The sequence below is a fragment of the Solanum lycopersicum genome, chromosome 3 (assembly GCF_036512215.1).
Source record: "Solanum lycopersicum chromosome 3, SLM_r2.1".
Lineage (NCBI taxonomy): Eukaryota > Viridiplantae > Streptophyta > Magnoliopsida > Solanales > Solanaceae > Solanum > Solanum lycopersicum.
In genome coordinates, this window is record NC_090802.1 from 39092341 (window position 1) to 39119769 (window position 27429).

The 27429-nt window shown below is 34.0% G+C and overlaps 2 long non-coding RNA genes across 2 annotated transcripts; one reads left to right on the forward strand and one right to left on the reverse strand.

Moving 5' to 3' along the window:
* Nucleotides 1-386: 386 nt before the first annotated feature.
* LOC104646315 (uncharacterized) lies at nt 387-5682 on the reverse strand. The gene is made up of 3 exons (XR_740465.4): nt 4836-5682; nt 1831-3250; nt 387-1722 (listed from the first exon to the last, which is right to left on the reverse strand). It is a non-coding gene; the product is annotated as an uncharacterized lncRNA (long non-coding RNA).
* LOC138347224 (uncharacterized) lies at nt 5099-24475 on the forward strand. Its single transcript, XR_011219982.1, has 2 exons — nt 5099-5563; nt 24170-24475. It is a non-coding gene; the product is annotated as an uncharacterized lncRNA (long non-coding RNA).
* Nucleotides 24476-27429: the final 2954 nt, after the last annotated feature.

Sequence of the window (27429 nt, forward strand, 5' to 3'; positions counted from 1 at the left end):
GAGTATTTGAGGAATGTGAACATTTGTGGTCTCGAGTTACCTTTCAGTTTTAGAACTCAGGCCTCGCGTATCCTAGTTGGGTAAGACTTAAAAATTGATGGGATAGTGAAATAAGAGGTTGGAAAAATATTGGGAAGTGAAAAAGTACTCAGAAACACCTTGTCAAGTTTTTGGTCCCGTCTTAGCCGCTGCAACGGAATTTTTACCATTTGTGCGGTGCCACTAAGGAAGATTATCCCACTAAAGAGGGATAGAGGGAGGCAGAACCTCGCAGAAAATTCCTTGTTCCTCCCTGTTTCCAAATAACAACACGGAATGGATCTGAACCAATCCCTCCATCACCTAAACCAGTGTTCTACAATAGTAGTAACTAAATGTATAAAGAATTAAAAAACTGGTTGCTTCAAATGGCCAAAAACTAGCATAAGTGTGCTACAAAACATAGTAATGCTTGAAGGAAAAAAAATAAAATTAATTGTCTTAAATTGCAACAACAAGAAGGGTGAAAGGACATCAAATCAGGGACTCTCAAGATGGGTGTTGTCTGTGTCACTTTCCATATCCTCGGGGTACTTCAACCCAGCCTAGGCCTCGTTTGGCATTGAAAACTTTGAGAAGTTCCTCGGTTCAAGCTGGGGTATCTTCTTTCCTGGGGCAATGCAAGTAAACATGGACTTAATGGTCTTCCAGGTCCAGGCTATCAGTCGATCGCTCTCTACACCCGTCCTCATCTCTTTGCACAGCTGGCGGTGGAGAAACTCTTTCTCATGGGAAGTGTTCAAAGGACACAGAGTGAAGTCAGCATATTCACTCCCCATGTTCTTCCATACCATCTTCAGATCTATCTCGACCTGTTCACCTCAGAGGGGTTCCTAACAATCTTAACCCGCGATCGCCTTGCTACTACTACCTCGATCGTCCTCCTCCTCTAACTCATAGAAACAGAACCTTACCAAACCAACAAAAAGTGGATACGGAGATCCATCGGCAATACCTCAACGACATCCACCAAGGGCACTCCTGCTCGCTTGCATAGGGCAGTGATAACACCCGAAAGGAAGAATGTCTTCTTCTTGCCCCAGTAGAATATCTTCCACTAAGAAATAAATTTTGTGCCCCACATTTATGTAAATACCTTGCATATAACACGCCACCACAAGAGCCCGAGGAAAGGTTACGTTAGTACGGTTGGTCGATGAGTGAATCCTTCTATATATCAGGTGTAGACCCCTCTTAGAATCCGGTGACCAATCAGCACTAGTGAGGCCCTACCCAGTAAACCTGATCCCGTTACGCAGAATTAGCAATAGTGTCCTGCAACCAGTCAAGATCAATGTCCCTTAGTTTGGCCTCTTACTCCAGATTTGAGAGTTGTGGCCCCTCCACAACCTTATTGATAGTAATGGCGTTCAGCGGAATGTGCACTCCCTGAACGCGAATGACTGGGGATGGATCATCCCAACGTGTGGTGGGGAGGATGTCATAGAACTCCCTCACCCACTTAGAGCAGGCACATGGGGAGCCTCAATAAGCAAAAGCTACCTAAACTTGACGAAATGAGCTTAGAAAGCAAGATCTCTCTCCTACACCTTATGTAATACCAGTGCCCTCTCACAGCAAAACCCTATTGCACGAGAGTCGTGATACCTCTCACGACAATCGACATCTGAAAACCGGATGAAAGGTGCATTGTTGCCATTTGGACCATCCATTTGAGAGAACCTGTGTGAAAAAAAATAAGGTAGGACAGTATTAACCAGAGAAGGAATCCTACACAGAAAGAGAAAATGATTAGAAAAAAGGAACAAAAGTTTATGGTCTGGGCTATACCACTGCAACCGTCATCGTTCCGTTACAACAGGATTATGCAGGCAGCTGCTTCATCTAGGATGATCTCCAGAGACGAAAATGGCGTATTTTCGTCCCAAAATCTTCATTTTTATGAAGTCCAAACTCTTTTTCCCTTTCACACAAATTCTCTCTAACCCACCATTGAAGAACAAGGAAGAACTCCAGCTAGGGCACTCAAGATTCATTCTCTTTCGATTCAAACTCGTCGAATAACATCAAAAAAGGTTTGGGAATATTAATTCATGGATTAGTTTCTCCATGAAGCCCTTCAAAACTTTAATTTTTTAAATTTGTAATGTGACTAAAACTAAGGCTTGTGATCAAGCCATGGGTTCACTACATAACCATTTTCTTTATATTATGAACCTCATGTTTTATCAAAAGAATATAGTTAAGACAAAATCACTAAGTTTCAAAAAATCAATTAATCTTATGATTTAAGGAAAATCGATTTCTCGAATTAAAAGAGTCGCCACATAATTTTTAATAAAAAACCAAGAAAAAACTTATGATTATTTTCAAAAGATTTAAACAGATAAAATCAATTGAAAAATAATTCGAAGTTCAAATGTACACTCCTAGAAGGTGTTAGGCCCTCGGAATGCCCGCTAACTCGTAGTTGACCAGTGATTTGACTAAATGACTCTTCTAATATTTTTTCATATTTTTATATATGTAAAATAGAATTCATTTTTATTCATTTACGTTACTTAATTATACTATCGTTGTTTTCTAATTAATTATTTATGGAATTAAACTAAAAGGAAAATCATTTTTTAAGAGGGAGAAACTTAGGGTCGTAAGACAAATAATAAAATAAAAGCTAAGTGACTTGTATAAAATAAATAATTATATTTATCTCAAGAATTTAATTAAATTAAACCATAAGATAAAACAAAGTTAGTCGAAACAATACAACATAAGTAACAAAGAAAGAGATTATCAAATTTGGGCCTTTGGCACAAAACTTCATAACTTGTCCTGAGTCTAAAATGACCCAAAATGAATCTTGCCCATTTTTTAACATGTTGAGCATGCTTAAAAATTCCTTGGGCTTTTGGCCCCATTCCAATCTTATTTGCCATGAGATACACTATGTGTTTATTTGACATATACACCATGTATATCATCGATTCTCGAACTCCTGGATCTGTAACTTTATTTGAACTCCATAATTCCAACACTTTTACCTATATTTTTCATATTTTTTCACCTATATATTGTTGTTTCATCGTGTATACCAGTGTATACAACGACTATACAATTGGTATGACCAGTTTCTATGGTCCTTTGAGATTCGGAAATTCAATATGCAGACTTGTATTGCCTTCAATATGATCATTATTTCTTCTGTTTGATTGTTAATTCGAACAACAAAGATAGAGGCTTTATCGCTCAACTGGGGAATGTAAAGGTAATAGAGGAGTCAATGAACACTCATGACAGATTCACATACACATACAATGATTGCATTACCAAGGAATATAAGACATAAAAATAAGAACATAAAAACACAAATAAAAAAAATTAATGTTGGCTTGCTTATTGGACTTGTTCAAAAAAAGAAAAACAAACTTCACCACCATTATAAGCTTGGAGTAAGGCTACAATAGATTTATGATAAATAAACCACCTTCGAGTAGATGACTTTTGCTTTGACATATTTAGGAAAAACATTACAACTTAAATGCTTCACGTAGAGATATATAGACGACTAAGTTACTATTTTTATTTGTCATAAGGCATACAAAGAAATTGGAACTTAAATGTCATATACCTTCATGAGAAGCACTTAAACTTTTAGAAAATAAATCAAAGAACACAAAGTCTTGCCAAAGAAAAGAGATTTTGATATCACCATGGAATATACATGACTTAAGAGTAAATTACTAGTCTCCATGTGACTAAGTAAAACATCAAACGGTAGTAACAACTAAAAAAACTACTAATGGAGGGATTTAAGCATATTTACTTAGACAAAAATAGAAATAAGGAAGCCATTATCAACAAAGAAAAGAACAGACGATTATAGTTGACGTTGTTAAGCTTTGTTGCTTGTTTGTTTGTATTTTTTTGAAAAAAAAAATATAATGCAGACTCAAGCAAAGGTATTAAGTGAATTGTGTATACATGGACTATATTTGAGAATTTTGGCTTATGGACATAATAGTAAAAAAATCATTAAAAAATGTCAATTATTTGCAGCAGTTTCGGACATGAATAAGAGGATGAATGTTGGCATCTTTCGCAACTTCGAATTGAAAAAACTGGGTTCAAAGGACAATACATTACAGTAGGATTCACCAGAAATATATACATTGAGGCATACATTAAAAGCTGAACAAAGATGTGTTAAAATTCAACCAGTAAGACCATTAACTTTCAGAAATGAGACTCAACCAACACACGAAGAAGCTATCATAAAAAGAGAGAAGTAACAAATCATGCTTGATGGAATATGCAAGAATAATATACCTCTATGTGTTATAAATAAACCCTTAAATTAAACTAAATATTATATTTGACCAACTCGCCACATACAAATGAGCTTCGAATGGACAGAGCATGAAATAAAATAAACACCATCGACTAAACTCGAAATAACAACTATATAATACTAGGTGAGCTCGAAACATAGATGTGTTGCCTCATGCTTCCAACTTGTGGTTAAAGGACGAAGAAAATGACATTCCGTGCTATGAAATACTACAAATTCTGAACGACCAAAAGAAAACCAAAGACGAGCAAAACAATTTGACGACTAAAGTAAGAGAGCAACTGGAAATAGAATGGAAATAGTAACTATAGATAAGATTCACAAACTTCACTTTTTTTAAATGACACATAACCATGTCTTTCATAAAAATGCAGAAATAGATCATGGATAGGAACTACCAAATTAAATCATAGGGAACTAGCTCACATAACATTCATGTATACTTAATCAGAATGAAAAAATAAATTTCAAGATGAAGAGAGGTTACCTTCTACAGTGCAGCGACCTGGAGACAAACGAACAATGGAGTAAGATATTCCACGACCACAACGATAAATCTGATGAACCCGGATGTATGATACAGAGGCCAGAGAGAGAAAAAACTGGAACAAACCTGGTTCTCGGTCTCTACGTGATTACGGGGAATGTCTTTCTTTTTCTCAAGCTTGTTGGTTCTATAGAAATATCTTTTTCAATCTCTTTTCTTCCAAAAATTATTTGTTTCCCCTTTTCCTCTGTTTCACCAACTTTGTTCTCTAATTTTTCTTCTATTATTCCCCTAAGCTTTTCTTCTATTTTTTTAAATCTTTTTTCTCCCAACTTTTTCCAACCCTCAAGACTGATGCCAAAAGGAGTTTTTATAGAAGGAAATTAGGGTAGAATAAAAGGGGGAAAACAGGGGGAAATTTTCAAATTTGAAATTCAAATTTCCTTAAGGATCAGGTTGAGGAGTTGTCCATTTTACCAATTTCTAACGGAAAAAAGAGGAGAGTCCTCCTATTTGAGAAAAGGACAAGTAAATTGCGGAGATATGTACACGTAGAGAGGAGATAGACACGCGATGCTGCTGGACTCGGGTCGTCAGATCTCGCGATGGGTTGGATTGCGATTCTGGGCTGCTCTAGGATGTTTGGTTCACATTCTAGCTGGATTACACTGATGGAGTTTCTGGGTTTCACGTGTTGAGGAGGAAGATGACGGAATCATAGGGGTCAGGTACTGGTTTATTGTTTAGACTGTATGTATTGTTGAATATCTTTTTTTATGGAATGGGTCGGTTGTGGGCTATAATTTGGGAGAAAAGATGGACCTGAGAGTAGAGGAACATGAATATTGAATTAAGAGTGGGCAGATGTGGTGCTAAATAATGAATTAAATTTTGTCCAAAATTGGTAACAAAATTGGAAGCCAAAGATGGGTAAAGTTTAAGATATAGTTAATTAACGAATTTGGCTAAATCTAAAATAAGACGAATTAATATAATTTATTAAGGAGTTTCTTAATCTTAACAAAAATAAAATAATTAACTTAATTATACACTAAGGATTCAAGAATATACATTACTAATTTATTTAATAACGCGTTAAGTAAGACTAAATTTTCCTTGAAACGATTTTTGAATATTTTATAAAATTAAATAATTATATAAAAATCATATGAAAATATATGTCATTTAAAAATTATAAAAATTGACTAAAGCTAATTTACAAAAACATTAAACAATATTTTGAATTTTTTAAAGTCAATCATTTAAATTCGTTTGGAATTTAGGAAGCTCAATGATTAATTTGTATTGTCGAATTTCAAAATTGGGTGTCAACAACTGTGCGTCGTTTGACTTGGATTGATTTAAGAAATCCTAAGCAAATGAAATTGACGAATCCAATTTTAACCTACCACATCTTCATCTTTGAAAAAAGAAATTTGGTACGGACTTTAGGAAATATGGCCGAACCCCGGAAATAAGTTTCCTACATATCTCAGGCTATATGAGAATTTAGGCCGTTTGTAGTTCGATATGCTTTATCTAACGCATGATTCTGAATGATTTCAAAAGTTATCGCGATATAAATTTATGAAGAAATTAGAATACTCAGGAATAAGATTTGAGAAAGATATCAAGGTACAACCAAGTTTTCAATATTGAGCTTTCCTACATATCCTTAGACCTTAGGAATCATGCTATTTGTAGTTCGACTTGATTGATTGAAAAGGAAATCTATTATGCTAGAAAATCTTTGGTTTTGAAAGACTAACAAATAAGTCGAGTATTAAAAAGATGCTTGCAACCTCTTCGGCATGAATGTAGAGATATTCACATCCATAGGTAAGAACTTACACAGATATAATTTCCAAAGCTTTGGGTGTATTGTCACTTGGATTGGAAAGTTGCTTCCGGTAAATACCAAAAAAATGTTGGATGGAACAAAAAATCCAAGAAATATAAAGAAAGTCCACATGCCTTCTGATAGGGATGTGGTTTGATTGCAAAGGAATTCGCTCCTCTACTCGCGTCCTAAGAGTTTGACACTCCTCTCTGGACTATGTCCCAGTTCGCTTCTAAGAAAAGGTTCCACCTTGTGATGCATCTTTTTTGATGTCGTCCGCACCTGTGGTTTGTTTTTGGAGAATTCATCCTTTCGGATCCTCTCGACAAATACAAAAGTAAAACTCATTAGCATAACAATGCAATCCAAATGGGAGACAATGTCTTTTACCACATTTACACTCAATTTCTTTCCTTCGACATTTGATGTCAAATCTGTTGGGTTTGACGTAAAGCAAATAAAGCTTGTCTTATATTTGAAATATAATCTTCAATTTATTCTTCATTTGATGTCGAAGAAATAAAATATTGACTGATATAATATTTTCTGATGGCTCTCTTTATGACATTCTTGCAAATGAAAAAAATGATGATGATTCTTCTTTGGTAAGATGACGATAATGCATCAGTAGCATGATGTTGATTTATTGGTAGGATAATATTGCCACATGATAGGATGATAAAAATAAATATCCATAGTTTGAAAACTGTTGATGATCCATTGGTTGGATAATTCTAATAAACATCTGTCCATGGGACGATGTTGATCCATTGGTAGGATGGTGAGGATGATGATCTATTGATAGGATAATATTGATCCATTGGTAGGATAATGATAATGAATATCTATTAGTAGGATGATATTGATCAATTTTTAGGATTATGCCGATCCATTGGTAGAATAATGTTGATCCATTATTAGAATATCAAATATATAAATGATAAATATTCGTTCATATGATGATGTTTATCCATTGATAGGATGATGTCTATTGATTCCGAGCCAAGATAATGCTTCACCGAGCAATACAGGGGATCTTCTATGTATTTTCTTGGTGGAATATCGTCTCAATCAAAAATAAAAATAAAAATGGCCCTCAGAATAGTGGTATAGTCTCATAATACAATACAATATAAATCACTCTCTAGAGAGTAATATTATGATGTTTGATAATATGGTGCAGATAGTGACCTCTGGTTATTTTTAGTTGATGGAAATGAGTAAACTGTCTTTTGTCTGGATTTTCATTTATTCCATCTCTAAACATAGTTGCATGTTCATTAGTGATTTCATGTTGGTGGGAATTGAATATAATAACGTTATTCATATTCCCAAATCTTTAACATAAGCAACATAAATTCTTTCCTACACACAGAGAAAAAATATCAATTTTGGGGAGCTCTTCGCCCTTTTGACTTCTCCATATTCATTGAATGGAGGACTTTGCTGATTTCAAGGTAAAATTATAAACCTGCATCCATAGAAAAATTGTTAATTTTAAAATGAACTGATATATGTCGATCTCTTTGGTCGTCTGCTCCTTGTCTTTCTATCATCGGTTGATTTTTCTGATCATTCGAATCTTGATAGATAAGACAAAATATTTTATGCAAAGATAGATGAAATATAAAGGAAGCATTTTATGAAAATAGATTTCAAAAAGTAGTATTTGGAAAAGGTCACTACCAAGTGTCATGTGTTAATAACCATCTTTGAGGTTGATATCTCGAGGTCTATATGATTACTTGTTGGGAGTCATTCAACGTTGCTCAAAACTGCCGATAAACCTCAAAATATCATCCCAATTAACTGTTGGTGAGCCAGCCACAGAAATTTTGGGAACTTATCAAAAATTTTGTCTTAGTTGCAAATCTCAAAGTAACTTCATTCTTCACTTGTTGAGCAAACATATTATTCTCGAGAATTTTGAGTTCCTCTCAAAAATTTTGTCCCAATTTCTATTGCAAAGAGAAATAGAAATCTTATGGGAGATATGACCGAATTTGTGGAGATTATGTACCTTGTTGAGGCAGGAATCTAGTCAAATATAGTTCCCCCTCAAAGGTTAACAAAAATAATAAATTTATAAAATACTGACCGAGACCGGCATAGGCCGCCTACGTAGTACAAATACACAATGAAACATTAACAGGGGATAAAGGAGTGATAAAGTCCGATTAAGGCCGCCTACATATCTCATTCTTGAGAATTCAGGTCAAATGTAGCTCATTACAAAGAGATCACGTCTAAGCATAAACTATTATGAACGAATAAAAGCGATTACAAGCAAACAATACAAATCGAGTTTTCAAACATGATATCTTTCGACAATATTTGAGTAGATTGATGACTTGTGAGATCTAATGTTCATTCTCAACCATATAATGTCATCAGACAAACGCATTAATGTGCTCGCTAAGAAAATTTATGAGTTTTCTCTCCTGTGATTTTGTCAGATAGACACCAATTTTAAATTTTTGACGCATTCATCATTTTCTAGATTCACTATTCCAATCTCTTTTGAATTCAACTCTTTGTGACTTTGAAACTATCTGAATTCCTAATCACGTGTTCGGGTACCGTGATCTTCTCACTGTAGTCCTCAAACTCATCTGCATCTACACCAGTTTGTTCATTCAGCTTGTGACATGACACGACATTGACAATTTTGAAATATTCTCACTATAATTATTGACACTGCATGGATAAGCTCACACTAACCCGTCAATTTTGGATCCAAATTAGATATTTTCCTTGTGAGGTATCGGGAAGGATTTGGAATAGAATAATATCAATTCATACGGAACAAAAGTTTCTATATTTATTTAAACATTGTGCCTATGGGATAGGGATCGGGGAAGGGGAAAAACCGAAGATTTCACATGGTACTTTTATCAATTTGATTTATTTCATACAGATATTTTTAGATAGCAAATATAAAAACAAGGAAAGCAAATTCTTACAATAAATGAGGTTTTTGTTTGAAATGAGAAAATAAGATCTTTGCCTATAAATTGTTTTGCTCCCTTTTTTCCAAAATATTATGAGGGAGACTAAAACATTGTGGGGCAAAAAAGATAGAGTAGAGGATGTGTTTAGAGCCTCATTAGAAACACCACATATTTTGAAATAACATTTAAAATTGTCTATATCTACCAAGACGAGCGAGGAATCAACAGCGGGGTGGATGTTCAGTTAGGCATCCGCTCCTTTGGATCGCTCTCTAATACGACTGGCGTCTCAATCATATTGTTAAGCACAATATCAACTTCTTTTAATAAATTTTTGATTCCTTCCCCTATACCATTTTGCATTTGAAAAGACTTATATGAAGGAGACAAGGATTTTGCAAAACCTTGATCGATTTTATGCTTGTTCTGACCCTCTTTCGGCACTAAAGCAAAAGTTTGATGAGGTGTCATGATCACAAAGTTGGATTTCTCTCTTTTGGTCAGAGAGGCTACAACTTTCTCGAAAATTCTAAGGTTTGCTTGGATTACAGCTTCCTCCACATTCAAATCATCTTCAACTTTAATCATATGAATACTCACCCGTCCATGATTCAGCATGGGGTTAATATTGACATTAGGGGTGGCACTCTGGAGAGTGACAACCTTTTGATTTATCAATTATTGAATTTTATGATTCAAGTTGACAAAATCCTCAATGATATTCCCAACACATCCTTAATGTTAAGAACGTTAAAGATCGGGTCTATAAAGCTTGGAGTTGACTTTGATATTTTTTGGATCAATTGTCTGTATCAGGCCAACTGATTTCAATCTCTCAAAAAGTTGTATTTGGCTCTCAACCAAAGGAGTAAATACTCTAGAAGTTTTTTTCTTATGATTTGGACGAGGAGGACAGTGTAAAAGGTACTTAATGGTAGTTTGGAATATTTTGGTGAGTTGGTGCTTTTTTTTTTGGAAATTTGAATATTTTGGAGCTCGGTAGCTAGGAAGGGTACAGTGGTAGTATAGTGTTGGATTTTGGTAACTTGGTTATATATTTGAACAATCAACTAAAAGAGTTTGAAAATATATATAGGTATTTTGGTAATTTGGATGTGGATATTGGTAAACAAAAGGTGGAATTTGGTAACTTGGCAGTATTTTTTGTAATTGGGAGGCGGAATTTGATAATCGGGATGGATATAATAAGCTGGATATTAATTTTGTTGAGCTCGAGGATAACCTTTGTAAGTTGAGGATTTTATAAAGTGTCCTTTTCCATTAGATGCGTAGGAAATGGAAGACACATCGCCTCTCTTCTTTTTCAGAAATACTAAATATTCAGTAGGGGCGGCGACATGTGAAATCTTTCCTGTTTTAAGCCCATATTTGATAGCCTCACCTACCTTGACTATCTCCACAAATTTTTCTCTAATGAGCAATATTATCATGTCATAATATTGTTACTCTTGAATGCGTATGAACCCTTCAACGTTCTCCTTATCAAACATAGGAGGTCAAACTCGAGCGACCTCTTTCCTCCACCTATATGAATATTCACGATAACTTTCAATGGATTTATTCTTAATTCTCTCCAAAGAATTATGATCAGGAACGAACTCCACATTGTAGGCGAACTATTCGATGAAATCTTTTGCTAGTGCATTCCATCTAGACCACTACTTTATTTCATGCGAGGTAAACCATTCCAACGCTTCTCCATTCAAACTTTGGCTAAAAATCTGTATTTATAATGCTTCATTCCTTCCAACTCCCACGAGCTTTTCAGAATAGGATGGATATCAAGTGAGCCAAAGGATTCTTGTTCCTCCAAAAGTGTCAAATTTTTTAATTTTAAACCCTTCTGGGAGGTCTAGATTTGGATGGATGCACAAATCCTCATAAATCAACCTATCAACTACAGGAATATAGTGATCAATCTCGGTATAGTTAGCATAAGGTTCATGTGGAAATGGGATTTTAAAAGTAGACTTTTTAGGTTAGGGTGGAGCAATGGAGAGATTCTGGTATTTTGAGTGGCTTGATAATTTTGAGGGAAAGTTTGACGGTTGGTATTTTGGTTTTGAATATGGGGGAAGGACTGTGCATTTTTCATACTTATTTTTTGAGGAAGATGAAAAGTTTGAAGATTAGTACTTGGAGGAGGAGGTGGTGATTGACACGAGGTGGTGGCATGATGGGGATTGGGGGGTAGTTAAGTCAATTGTTGGAGGATTTTGAGTGGTGTTAGAGTGTCACAACCGGGGAGCACCCCCTAGGAGTAACATGGCAAACTTGACCTCTTGTAGGTCTTATACAAGACCATAATTATCATTCATCGCAATTACATAGTAGATTTAGCGAAAAATTTAAAATTTTTTATAGCACCTCATATGCTAGAAATGTTACTTCATATACATATATAATATATGTCTAATACACATATACTCTAAGTATCTTTTCCATATTGTACTCAACAACATTAGAATACATTAAGGACACAACCTATAAGACACATTACATAACTATACAATATTTAAAGTCTTTACAATAAATACACATTAGGACATCGTTGGACTTAAGGATTCCTTTCCTTGAGCTTGAGAATCACCTACCAAGATCTTCATCATTCAAGACATCCTGTAAGCATCCATAACCTACACTTATGGAAAAAGTATAGAAGAATGGGATTAGTACAAGAATGCACTAAGTATAACAACCATGAAAAAACATGCATTTAAAAGGGACCTTTTTCTTCAAAATCATATTTCATGCCTTTTTGAGAAAATCATTATGAAACCTTTGAACAATAGCATTTACATCATTTTCATACTTCATATAAACATAAGCAAAGGCCAAACATCATATTAGAGCACATATACAATTTAAGTCCAATTTGAGGTCGCTTTACAGTGAGCTCATTCCTCTTTACAGTGAACTATTTCTTTTAATTCATTAGTTTCCCAAGTAATCCTTTAGGGATACTTGGTGCAATGTATCACCTTAGGACCACAAGGAAAATCATATATATCATCTATACAAGACAACACATACCATCATAAAATTATAATACAACATAAACATAGTTAAGTCGAGACCTTCATCATATAGTCAACAAGATCAACATCATTCCTAAACACTCATATCATGCACATCTTCATAACAAGTAGACAAATACTACATTGTCATGCATAAGGAACACATACATAGTGACATGCATTATAATATCTTCCTAGAACTTCCTAAGTAGCTACTTGTGCAATGTCTAGATGGGTTCATTACTTCCACCTATCCTAAGAAACATCCCTTAAGTCATTCTATTTAGGGTCCTCGTCATTTACTTCCATTGTCCATTTTACTTTAGGGAAACTATAGCCTTAACCGACATAGACCATGTGATGCTAATCATGGAATCCGGTGTCATAGAACCCCACACCGAAATGACGTTGTCTAAAGGCAAAAGTATAACCAAATGTGACATATCTTTATAGGTGGATCCACTACCTAGCATCCTATGGTGGAAACATAGTTTTGGAACTTGTAGGTACATGTGAAAACTCTCTTATGGTAAGATTAGGAATTGTAATTATTCACTTACAAAAACCCTTTTGATGCCCATTAAGGCATTGTGGTTATCCACCTTATGAGATTTATGGTAACCTACCCTCCTACCATTGGAAGGGATACACACTCATATTCAAGTTCACTCAGTGCTAAGCTACATTCCCTTCCTTGAAAACCATTATTATATTTTTACTTCATAAATCATAGGTTTAGGAGAGTCATCCCCTCATATGCTTAACTCATAGGTCATAGATGGAAGTTTATCAACCTAAATCATGTAAAGAATCCATTCACATGAATATAGCATATCTAAAGCATCGTCTAGTTTAGGGTACACATGAATACATCATTCAAGGTGCCTCTCTTGACTATATCTTCATACATGTGTGTGTATACATATAGGTGAGAAAACCTTTAACATAACACGTTAAGTCACACAAGTTTATACAGACATATTCATACATATCAAAACCAAAACTAGAACTATCCTATCAAGGTACACATGTGCAATGCATAGGCAAAGTCCCATACCCTTGCCCATACTAGTACACCTATCAAGTCATTCTAGTAGGGAATACATAACATGCTTCACATACATATACTTTACATGCATAGTCGTAGACATTAGTAAATATGAGAACAACCTTTCATCTAGACACCATGACCTATACTACTTGTAACATGCATGTGAGTGAATGTTTGTGTACATTGGTCAACATGATGACATAATGGATATAAATAACATATCGAGTCAACCACCCTCTTAGACAACATTACACTTCCAAGTATAGACCACACAACACACAATAGCATAGGAGACAAGTAAATTTCACATTACACTTAGGACTCCTAACTTGTGCTATTCATGCATTCACATAGGGGTACATAGATAATGGATTATTAATCATTTAAATTATTGATGGCATCACCTATAATTCACCCTAACATGCATATACACATGCTCATACAATAGCCATACACCCTAGATCACAACTAAAATGGGAAAGTAGGCATCATCTTCGAGTAGTATCATCCTAAGCACTTGTTCATATATTCATCAATTTGCCTTCAAGGTCATGGTCAAAACACACACACACATACACACATACACACACACAAATTTATATATATATATATATATATTAATATAAAAACACCGCCACCATAAGTGGACCATACGACACAATGCCATACAAGGATTCATCAACTACAATACTATATGGAAAGTAGAAGAGATAAACATTCTTATGGATTTCTCACCCTATGATAATCATTGATCAATAAACCTTGTTTATCAATAATTCATGTATAAGGATGTATCTTAATGTAATTTAATCGAATCGTGTACAAGTCGCTACAAGATCATACTACAACATAATACAAGACATCTCACATGTATTAGGAAGTAGAACAACATAGACCATTAGACAATTTCTTTTTATATGGATTATATATCATATTTAATGAATCATATCACTCTAAGGCAGTAGCTGATACTACACTTAGTCACAATGAAAACATGCTTAAGCACTTCAAGATCAAGATACCATTGTAGGCATTTAACTGTCGATTCAAAATAGAGTAGAGAGAATATGACAAATTATCAATTTTACCAAGTATTGATCCTTAATCATATCTTAACAATAAGTTACATGCTAGGAAGTATCTAATTAAATCATAGTCTATATGAGACACTACTACAATTGCCATTAAGGTCGACACAAGCATGCTTCATAAAAGGTGTTCATGGAAGGTAAGTTTATATAGGTTAATCCTATTCAAAATATTATGAATTGATCCATATTGTGTTTATTACATATAATTCAACCTCATATTTTGTTACAGGCAGCAGCTATAGACATTAACCATGATCAATTCATATAACAACTAACCTAATGTCAAGATCACAAGTTACAACTCCATAGACTAGAAGAACCTAGATTAATTCAAACCAAGCCTTCTCTACTTTGGTCATAAAAGATTTATATCTACAATTCCACCATGGTATAAACCTAAAACAGTAGCTACAAGAACCACAACATAATCGAGTTCAACAGTTAATCATAAAAAGGGCCATGTTACAGTGAATTCCTAGAATACTAAGCGAGGCATGTTCAACTCTTCATACATGGATCCTTCATCAGAAAATCATGATAAATTAATGTAAACAACAGTAGATACAACCACTTCAATGTAATAGAATCACAATTCAATCGGTAGCAAGTCAAGTTTACAAAGCCCATGCAAGGATAAATTGTTTTGGTGATGGAGCATTGGTTCATCATGCAATTGGATTGAAAACCCATTCCAAATAAGTAAATAATAATAAATACATTCATATTATTCTTTTGAAATCAATTTAAGAAAGAACTCATGGATACAATGAAAAAGAAGCACTTGATCATATAACCTCTTTGAAAACATTGAGATTAACTCTCTAGAAGAAAGGATAACTAGAGATGAAGGACCACCATATCTTTGTATAACTTAATACCTCTAAAAATTTATGATTCATTCATATAAAACCCAGCTCCAATCAGTTCTTGAGCTTCACCAATAATGGAGGTTTGAAGGGAAATATTTTTGGAGGGAAAGGATTCAATTGTGTGAGAGGATTCTAGAATAAGGTAATCACATTTTTGATGACTTATATACACCAAAAAATAAGTAAATAAACCTATTATTATCAAGTTAGGATGTGGGATGAATTTTCCATTCACCCTTTTAATTAAAATAGACGTTGTTGCCAGCTGCACGCCACCATTGACAAAGGCACTGACGGATCGTGCCTAGCTTCCGTCGGCTAGTAATTTGCCAAATTATTAGCGTGAGACATGCCCAATACAACTGACAGTCGACGAGACCTGACCAACGGTTCGTAGGTGGACCAACTGGCCGTCGTTGTGTCCGTCGATGGACACTGCCAAGGAAGTGTCTCTACCAGCCTTGAGTCCTTCTTGTGGGCCTCTTATGGGGCCTATTTAGAAGTCTTTCCCTGATGTTTCCAATTTTATTACATACCTTAATATGTTTTAGACATTCCACATAAATCTCATCCAAAACAAACACTTAGAAGATGTCTAAACAGGCCAAGACCCATCAAGACACACAATGAACGTCTTAAGAACTATCTTTCAAACACCTTGGACGTTTTTGGTCGTTTGATCTCCAAACTTCTCTAAAATTAATATAAAATCATTAAAAAGTATTATAAATCATTTTTAGGCTTTACAATCTCATGAAATACAGATATAAGCATCATAGATACATGAGGCACATAGGTAACTAGTCGTCGAACGTTTTGGTCGTCCCTTGACGTTCAACATCCAAATCATTTCAAATTGTACACACTGACTCTAATACACATTATAAGTCATTTAAGGACCTTATAAGCTTATAACAAATAAGTTAGGATTTCGACACACTATCTCATTTTGGGGTCTGACATAGAGGGTAGGTTCTAAACTCGTTCAGCACTTGGGATGGAAAGTGGAGTGGAGGTCTTCCATCTCTTGGAGGGTTGAAGGATAAAATTAGAATAAACAAATCTTGAATACTTTGCATTTAGACCCTCATTTCGACAATCTATTGCATCACCTGAATAATCAATTCATTTTGTTCAGCGACGTCGGGTTGAGCCATGGGAACATCATTCAAGACAATATCATCATTGTTATCACCCATTACTGCCTATTCTTTTTGCAAAATTTCATCAGGGAAGGAATCTTTGGGGGTCTTAGATCTTGTGAAATAAGGACGATTAGCCAACTTATCAACACAGATCAGTTCTAAGTACCTGATAAATTAAAAATCTCAAAAGGAAAATGGGTTAGTGCCTGAAGGGGATAAATAGTACAAGATATCTCACATAGGTGTAAACACAGGAGAGTCGCTTTACTCATAGATAAACTGGTCCACCAATATAGAGAATTGACTAAATAGACAGAAATTTTTCTACTTGACTTTGAAATTAATAAATAAAAAATGTCGACTTAAGTCGAGACAAAGTCGGCGGTATCTTTTATTGTCGTACTTTTGATTGATTGAGATGTAAGTCTAGTTTCTTTGGACAAGATAAAATTTCTCAAAATGGGGACCGAACCTTGAAACGCTGCCTACGTATCTCACAATGGAGAATAGAGGTCCTACGTAGTTCTACCCGTTTGATTTTTTTTTCACTTTGCGACGATGAATCTTTTTTCTTATATGAGAGTAATAATTGAAAAAATGATGTTCGAATTTTTTTGGGAAGCTAAAGACTCAAAGAGTATTTGGACGTACTTTTCATAATGACTTGACATTTGTGCTTAGGGGCTCTAAAAATAATTTGAATAAGAGTAAGCTATATTATCTCCAAATAATGCAACATATTCACATAAGTAGTTGTAACAAAAACAGTTATTACGGGATCCAAATAGTTACGTGACCTTTTTGTGCCAAGGGTAGGCCTAGCGATGTGAGGGATATATACGTCATTTGAACATTTAATTGCCCCAAAAACTCAAAATTATACAATTTTTATGAATAAAATGAATGGAGATACATAATAGGAAAAAAAGGACACAAATAATCAATCCCACGCTGGGGTACGACCCTAACCTATGTCTCCATGAATGGTCTTCCTTCTTTCTTTATCTATCATCTCCGGGCGCCAACGTCTGTGGATGAACTAATAACTTATAAAGGTCTTTCTTCAACCTAAATAAACTATAATATAATCCTTAGCCCAGGAGACAATGATTTTTCAAATAACGTATATATCCTTTAAGTTTAAATACATAAGTACGTCCGTTTTGGCCGTATGTCATTTCTGACTCAAGGTGGTCTCTCTAATGGGACAAACACGCCATGGATGTTGGTTCATCTTAGTTCAAATGCTCCTAAATTTTAAATTTTTCTCGGCTCTCTGCTAGTTTACTAAGAGTGGATTTGAAATACCCAGAACCCAAGCAGACAACTTAGGTTGGAATCCACGATAACTATTGGAAGCATGACAAACCAATAAACTATCAATCGTTCCGAAAAAGGGTTGAGTATAAAAAAGTTCATTTGTAGCTCCGCAAACCGTCATTTTATATATTATACATATATATCAAAAGGTGCCATGAAATGCAATGACAGTTATATATTTTAAACATATTCAACACAAATATCATTTTAACAATTAAGAACAATTAGTCAAACAGTCAAATCTCGTTGTTAGAACTTACTCTATCCCCAGAAGAGTCGTCATTTGTTGTTTTATCAAATAATATAGTAAAATAAAAAACCACTAAGTTTCAAAAAATAAACTAATCTTATGATTTAAGAGAAATTAATTTCACGAATTAACAGAGTCGCCACTTAATTTTGTATAAAAAAATAAGAAAAAACTTATAATTATTTTCAAAAGATTTCAACAGATAAAATCAATTGAAAAAGAATTCTGAGTTCAAATGTATACTCCGAGAAGATGTTAGGCCCTCGGAATGTCCCTTAACTCACGGTTGACCGACGATTTGACTAAATGATTCTTCGAATAATATTTCCATATTTTTATCAAAGTGTAAGAAAATTCATTTTTATTCATTTACTTTACTTACTTATACTCTCGTTGTTTTATAATTAATTATTTTAGGAAAATAAAATAAAAAGAAAATCATTTTTTAAGAGGGAGTAACTTAGGGTTGTAAGACAAATAATAAAATAAAAGCTATGTTACTTGATATAAAATAAAAAATTATATTTTGAATATAAATAGAAATGACAATCTCAGGAATTTAATTAATTAAACCATAAGATAAACAAAGTTAGTCAAAACAATACAATATAAGCAAGAATGGAAGAGAGTATCATATTTGGGTCTTTGGCCCAAATCTTCATAACATGCCCTGAGGCTAACATGACCAAAATGGGTCTTGCCCATTTTTTTAACCTGTTGGGTCTGCTGAAAAATTCCTTGGGCTTTCGGCCCCCTTCCATTCTCATTTTCCATGAAATACACTAAGTGTATATTTGACATATACATCACGTATAACATCAATTCTCATACTCCTAGACCTGTAATTTTATTTGAACTCCATACTCCTGCACTTACACCTGTACTTTTAATATATTTGAATTTGTATATTTCTGTTTCGTCGTGTATACTTAACTTTCAAAAATGAGACTCAGCCAACACACGAAGAAGTTATCATAAGAAGAGAAAAGTAACAATTCATGCTTGAGGGCATATGCAAGAATAATATACCGTTATGTGTTAGAAATAAACCCTTAATTTAAACTAAATATGATATTTGACCAACTCACCATATACAAGATGAGCTTCGAATGGATAAAGCATGAAATTAAATTAACACGATCGACTAAACTCGAAAGAACATCTACATAATGCTAATTGAGCTCGAAATATTGATGTGTTGCCTCATTCTTCACACTTGTGGTGGAAGAACGAAGGAAACGACATTTTGTAATATGCAATACTACAAACTCTGAACGACCAAAAGAAAATAAAAGACGAGCAAAAAAGTTTGATGACTAAAAAAAGATAGCAACTGGAAATACAAGGAAAATAGTAGTTATAGATAAGATTCTTAAACTTGGCCATTTTTTAAACGACACATAACCATGACTTTCATAAAAATGCAGAAACATATAATGGATAGAAACTACAAAATCACCAAATCAAATCACACAATTAGCTCACATAACATTCATCCAAACTTAACAAGAATGACAAAATAAATTTTGAGATGAAAAGGGGTTACCTTTTACGGGGCAGTCACCTGAAAACGAACGAACAATAGAGTGAGAGAGCTTCCACGACCACATCAATAAATCCAATGAACCTTGATGTACGAAATAGAGGATGGCAAGAGAAATGATGGAAGAAACCTGGTTCCCGGTCTTTATGTGATTACGGGGAGTTAAATCATATATGCATACATACATACATACATACATATATATATACACACATATATATATATATACATACATACATACATATACACACACACACACACACACACACACACACACACACACACACACACACACACATATATATACATATGTAAATTGATACCTATTTGACATTTTTTGACAATCAGCCAAATATATGAGTTGTGTGTAGTGCACTCACTATGACATGGCAGTGACATGACAAATTGGTGAATTAAATGATGACATGTGGCATTTCAATCCAAAAATTTATTTAAAAAATGATATTCTAAAATACAACTATTTTGTTCTATTTACTAACTAAAAAAATTGAAAAGAATTTTTTGAAAAAACTACCCACCAATAAAATGATGACACATGGATTGAGTTAAAAATTTTTACAAGTCTATATTTAAATAATTCAATAATTTTATAAATATAAAATTATTTGTTTTTATTGTTTTATTTAACCCCGCCCGACCCATTGTCTTCACCGCCGCCAGCGACAATTACGACGCCAAAAAATCAATGCCATGCCTCTTCCTTCTCTTTCATTCAATTTTATCTCTTTCACTGACATAACTAGTGCATTATCTTCGTAGCTTTGGTCGTGAAATAATTATAATTATAACATTTTCTGGTAACAAATAATTCTCTGAATCAATATTTGAGACGTAGATCTAAAAAAAAGTAAAAAAGCAAGAGAAGAACCATAAATTGTGAGAGAAAGAGAGAGGTGCAGGGCATGAGGTGGGTTGTGCATAGTTGCAGGTAATGGAAATATAGGGATGGGTTGTTGCAGGTAAAGGAAATATAGGGGTGGGTTGTTGCAGGTAAAGGAAATATAGGGGTGGGTTGTGAATAGTTGCAGGGGAAGAAGACAACTCTTTTTTTAAAAAAAAAATTATTTTCTTTTTAAAATATATTAATTTAGGTGTAAAAGTTAGAGAGAAAAAATTATTTTTGTACCTTTACGCGCTTAAAGAGAGTAAACCACACGATTTTTAACATGTCAGCATTTTGTGTTCAATGGGCATGACTTTTTAACCGTTGAGGTGTTCAGTAGGAACATCGTATAGTTGAGGTGTCTAAGTGAAATATGCGGACAACTTTGAGGGGCTGCATATGACTTAGGCCTATATGTATATATACATACATATATATGTATGTATATATACATACATATATATGTATGTATATATGCATACATATATATGTATGTATATATGCATATATATATGTATATATATATGTATATATATATATGTATATATATATGTATATATATGTATATATATGTGTGTGTATATATATCTATATATATATATATATATATATATATACATATATATATATGTATGTATATGTATATATATGTGTGTGTGTATATATATCTATATATATACATATATATATGTATATATATGTATATATATATGTGTGTATATATATCTATATATATACATATATATATATATATATACATATATATGTATGTATGTATGTATATATATATTCTAAAAATTTTATTTGTTCCTCCTTTTCCTCTATTTTCTCTAATTTTTCTTCTATTTTCCCCCCAAGCTTTTCTTCTATTTTTTTTCAAACTTTCTTCTCCCAACTTTTTCCAACTGTCAAGACTGAATGCCAAAAGGAGTTTTTAAAGTAGGAAATAAGGGTAGAATAAAAGAGGAATAACAGGGTAAGAATTTAGAATTTAAAATTCAAATTCACTGAAAGGAGAAGGTTGAGGAGCTATTCATTGTACCAATTTCTAATGGAAAAGAGAGGAGAGTCGTCCGACTCGAGCAAAGGACGAGTGAATCGCGAAGATCAGGACACGTCGAGAGGAGAAAGACGCACTGTTACTGGACTCAGGTCATTGGATATCGCGATGGTTGCTTCTCGCGACTAGACTACGTCACAATTCTTGGCTGCTCGAGGATTTTCGGGTCATGTTCTAACTGTTTTCATAAATGGACTTTCTGGGTTTCACGTATTCTGGAGGAAGAGGACGCGAGCAAAGGGGTTGAATACTGGTTTATTGTTTTGATTGTATGTAGTGTTGAATATCTTTTTTTTGTTTGAACGAGTCGATTTTGGGCTGTAATTTGGGAGAAAAGAATGGGCCTGAGAGTAGAGGAAAATGAACATTGAATGAAGAGTGGGATGATGGGTTGCGGAATAATGAATTGAATTTGGTTCAAAATTAGTCTCAAAATTGGAAGTCAAAGATGGGTTAATTTAAGAAATAGTTAAATTGAGTTATATTAACAAATTTTGATAAATTTTAAATAAGACGAATATAATTAATTAACTAGCTTCTTAATCTTAACAAAAATAAAATAATTAACTTAATTATACACTAAGGATTCAAGAATATAAACTACTAATTAATTTAGTAACACTTCAAGTAAGACTAAATTTTTTAAAATGATTTTCAAATATTTTGTAAAATAAATTTATTATCTAAAAAACATATAAATATTTTTATCACTTAAAAATTATAAAAATTGACCAAAGATACTTTTAAAAAAAGTTTTTAAAAATATTTTGATTTGATAAAGTCAATCATTTCAATTCGTTTGGATTTAGGAAGATCGGTGATTAATTTATATTATGGAAGTCTACAATTGGGTGTCAACACCTCATATTGTGAATATATTGAGATTAATTGATGATTTCTATTGTAAAAATCTTCCAAGAACCAATTAGCACCCTCTGATATAATTTCATGAATGTTGATGGATGAATTGAGTAGATATGAACATGATGCATTGTAATTGATGATTATGTAGTCATAGAATATTGCTTTCATGCCAATTGTGACGTATATGGGTGTAATTATGATACTCGATTCTTAACATTCAAAAGGGGCTAAATTATAGAGTTTGTGTATCTGTTAAATATGTTGTATATGAACTATGAGTTTGCTTCAAGGTACAGGGCTTCTGAAAGGATGCAATTACGGTAGTGTGGGATGGACTCCTCTCTCTTGAACCTTACTGGCATGAATTATGCATTATGGAGTGAGTCTCTTGTGTTGATTGAAAGTGTAGTTCTCGTGAAAACACTATGATTGATGTTGTGAAAGTGCTACTCACATATGTACATTGTTTCTATGATGTAAGAGTCTTCTCACCTAATGAATCAAAGAGATTTATGTTGAGTTGTATTGAATGAAGAGGGAATACTTATTCACACATGTAGATACAATTAAAAAGACAAATGACGGTAAGTTAGGAAAGTATACCAAGCACCGAGATGATATGGTCAATGAGGCAGTGGCGTGTCTATTAATGCCAGAGGTTAAGTCACCCTAGGGATACTCATGAGATGGGGACTCCTCCATTAGTACACTAGGTAGAATCTCAAGTATCAATCTCTATCCCTTAACTACATGCCCTCGTAGGACTTAGCAAGTGTAGCCACATAGTAGCTAGTATGTAGGTTCTACCTTAGCAAGTTAAACACCCTTTTCAGTGTGGGGCTTTATGACACCGAATTTCATGTAAGCTCTCATGGTCTATGTAGGTTATGGTTGATATTCCCTAAATAATGAAGTAACGATTAAAATATGATCTTGTACATGATATCCTAATAAGTTTGCTGGAAGTTTGTTGTGATTATGAAGTAATATGAAAAGATGTATTTTGAATGGATAATTGTTGGAATGAACGTATTCCTATATCCAAATGTTGTTCATGATGTATCTGCTTCATTTATGATTATGGAGTGTGATGTCATGTAAATGTAATATCTGTGGCCAAGGTTCATTTAAGGGATTCTTTGTAGGGTTGGTATTATGGGATGCTAACTTTATATTGCACAATTGGACCTTAGGAAGTGCTAAAGCCATGCTTTCAATATAGTTTGGATGTTTTTGGGGTATTGTCTTATATGTTGTGTTGATGATTTAAATGGCTTTAAAAAACATCAGAATGCATACTTTACATGTAAACGTCCCCTTTCTCATGTTTTAAAGGTTTTTATGCATTTCTTGGTACTTAATGCATTAATTGTACTAACCTACTTGTCCTTTTCTATTATGAATATAGGTTTCAGGTAGGTGGTTTGCTTCTATATCCTTGAAAAAGCTTTGACTTCTTATCTCCAAGACTTGTGGTAGGTCCTCAAAAATCTGAGGACTAATGCATTTGATGTCACTTTATGATATCTCTATTGATGTAATAGACTTAGTAGTCCTTTCCTATGTACTTTGTTTTATTTGACTATTGTGTCTAAAAGGCTAAGTGTCCTATTTTAAAGCATTATGTTGTACTCGTATTAGTATATGGTGTATATGTGACAATGGTATTAGATTCCTAATATTTTTCTTTATGAAAATGAAGTTTTAACTTCTATTGTGAAAAGTTTTAAATTCCCCATTATTTCAAGTTTAGTATGAAGTGCTGATTTTGCTAAGGGATTGGCCGACATCGTCTAGGAGGTAATCTCCGTCCATTTCAAACTTCGTATCAAGCATAAGGTTATCGGGATAATATTAGTTTTGATGTCATACACACCACGTCTATTAGAGTCTTATTCATAAATATGAAGCGTGTCATATTTATGAGTAGGAGGATATGAGATGATTAGAAGCACACCACATTGTTCTTGAATTACTAAACCTATTTTTTTTCTTTCCTTCTAACCCTTTTCTTGTGCATATAGGCCAGGAACAAAAGAAGGACAAACTGTAGGAGGGCCGAAGAGGCAAATGTGAATGAGGTGGTTCCCCCTCAAGATCCTCAAAACCCTCAAGTCCCTATTGAAAAGGGTGTTATGTCCAATGTTTAGATAAGGGATTCCATCCATAGTTTAACTCAAGTGTTGGCCACCCTAGATGCTAGGTATACTAGGGTGCAAATTAACTCCAATGCTAGCACATTCGCTTCAAGGATAAGGGATTTCACTAGGATGAATCCCCTTTTTTTTGGTCTCAAGTGGAGGAGGAATTGCAAGGGGTCATTGATGAAATTTTCAAAGTGCTAGATGCTATGGATGTGTTTTCCCAAGAAAATGCGGAACTAGCCTCCTATCAACTCAACTATGTGGCTCAATGTAATGACCCTCAAAATGAAATAGGGAAAACTAAAGCTTCACATGTGTATCGTGAGTTAATAGATTGTTAAAATGTTGAATATTATCATTACAGGTCTATTTGAAGAGTTTGGAAGTCTAATATCAAGGAATGACCAAAACGTTCAAAAACTAGTCTTGTATGTGCTTGTATGCCTTAGCTTATTTCATATGTTGTTTGGTGTCCAAATTGATAGGGGAGGGGTCTAACACCAAGACGAGCATGAATCTAGAATTCCAAGACCTAATATAGAGCCTCAAATGAAGAACTAAGACTTAGAACACTGTTTATAGGCCTAAATAATGTATTCAAACTAGTTAGAAAAGTATTTGAGTCAAAGCGTTAAGAAATGTCCATGACATCCGGTGAATTATGAGATGTGCACTATTGTGCCTTGGTATGTTTCATGGGGTTTTAAGAGTCGAAATTTAATATAAATTTATGGAAAGGTGCTAAACATGTTATAGATTATGTTAAGGGTCGAAATATCTGGGTACGACTCCCCAAAGACCACCCTAAGGGTCCTTGGAGAGAACCCTTCCAATTGACCAAAAAAGCTATTTTTGACAGTGTGCACCCACAAAGCCAATTGACGAGCCGTTGATTGATCGACGCTCCGTCGATGGATCCATTTCTAGACACGTAATTTTCTAAAATTGCCAGAAAACATGGTCTCTGATCCAAATGACGCATGTGTAGTATGGGGCCATCGATAGACCTACGAACCATAGGTCGTGGTCTCGTAGGTTAAAGTCTATTTTGGACTTTCCATGTTTTTAATGAGTGACTTAATTAATTAGTTACTTAGGTGTTTGATTAATGTTTATGGGGTGTTTAATTTAGTTAGTTAAGGGTCTATAAGACATAAACCTAATTAAACTAACCCAATACCCCATTATTCCCAAACTCAATTCTCTCCACCTTCTCTCCATTTTCTCTCTCTTTCCCCAAAAACACCATTGAAGACCAAGGTTCAACGGCAATAAGGTTGAAAATTTCCAATTTTATCTCCATCAGTATTCAAGGATTGTTAATTTATAGAAGCTCATCAATCTTGGGATTTCATTCAAATTTCGTGAATTATGTTTCGATTGGAAATAATGTTGATTTTTTTATTATTATTGATGATATAATATGATTGTTTATGGGTTAATTGTTGTAGTTCTTGTTCATTGCCTTAGTTTGTGATGAATTTAATACTTTACCCTAAACCTAGTTATGAATTAGACATGAAGATGATTAGGGTTGTTATAATTAGTTATGTTATTTCTTAATTCATTATATTATGATGATGACGACTGAGTTATTGGGTAACTGTAATTAATTGAGGATTAGATTATTAATGAAGATCATGGAGGCTATTTGGTAAGACATTCTGAACTTGAACTGTTTACTTCAATAATGATGGATTGTATTTGGTGATGATGTTGTTCAATTGAAGTATTTCATGTGATTACATTTAGGAAGACATGATGTGATGAATATGACTATGTTGGTATGATATGATTATGGTGCATGTGACATCAATGTGAGGCTATGATAATTCAAGTTTTGAAGATGATATCTCTTGTGTGCTTTAGATGATAACATAATTATATGTTGATCTCACTAATGATGGTTGTGTCATCAAAAAAAGTTCTCATCCTATGCCTAATGAGATAAATAATATTCTATATGAGGGGGATATTCTCCTATGACCTAAATTAAGCTATAATTGTTAAATAATGACTTAATGGAATTTCAAAAAAGGGAATTTATCGTAGCACCGATTGAACTTGACAATGAGAGGTGTTGACTCCCTCATAGAAGGGAAATTCACCAAGCATTCTCATGAGATGAGAGCTCCAATTGCTATTGGGCATGTAGAGGGTTCAAGACATATCTACTAGTTCCTCAACTATGTTGCCTCTATAGGAATACTAGCTAGTGGATCCACCTAGAATGTTATGTTCATGTTTTGGTCCTTCCTTTGCAGGTAGACCACCTTCTTTCGGTGTAGGGTTTTATGACATCAGATGTCATGTTTAGCTCACATGGTCTACTATCATTTACAGAAATTATTCCCGAAGGTAAAATGAAAGTAACAAAGTGAACTCTAACTAGGGTTACTTAAGGGGTTCTTATTAGTGTAGGTAGGGATAAAGGACTCTACCTATGCATTGCACTAGTTGGCCTGGAGGGTAGTCCTAAGATGTTTTTCTTGTGCTCCTATAAAGTAAATGATATGCATACTTT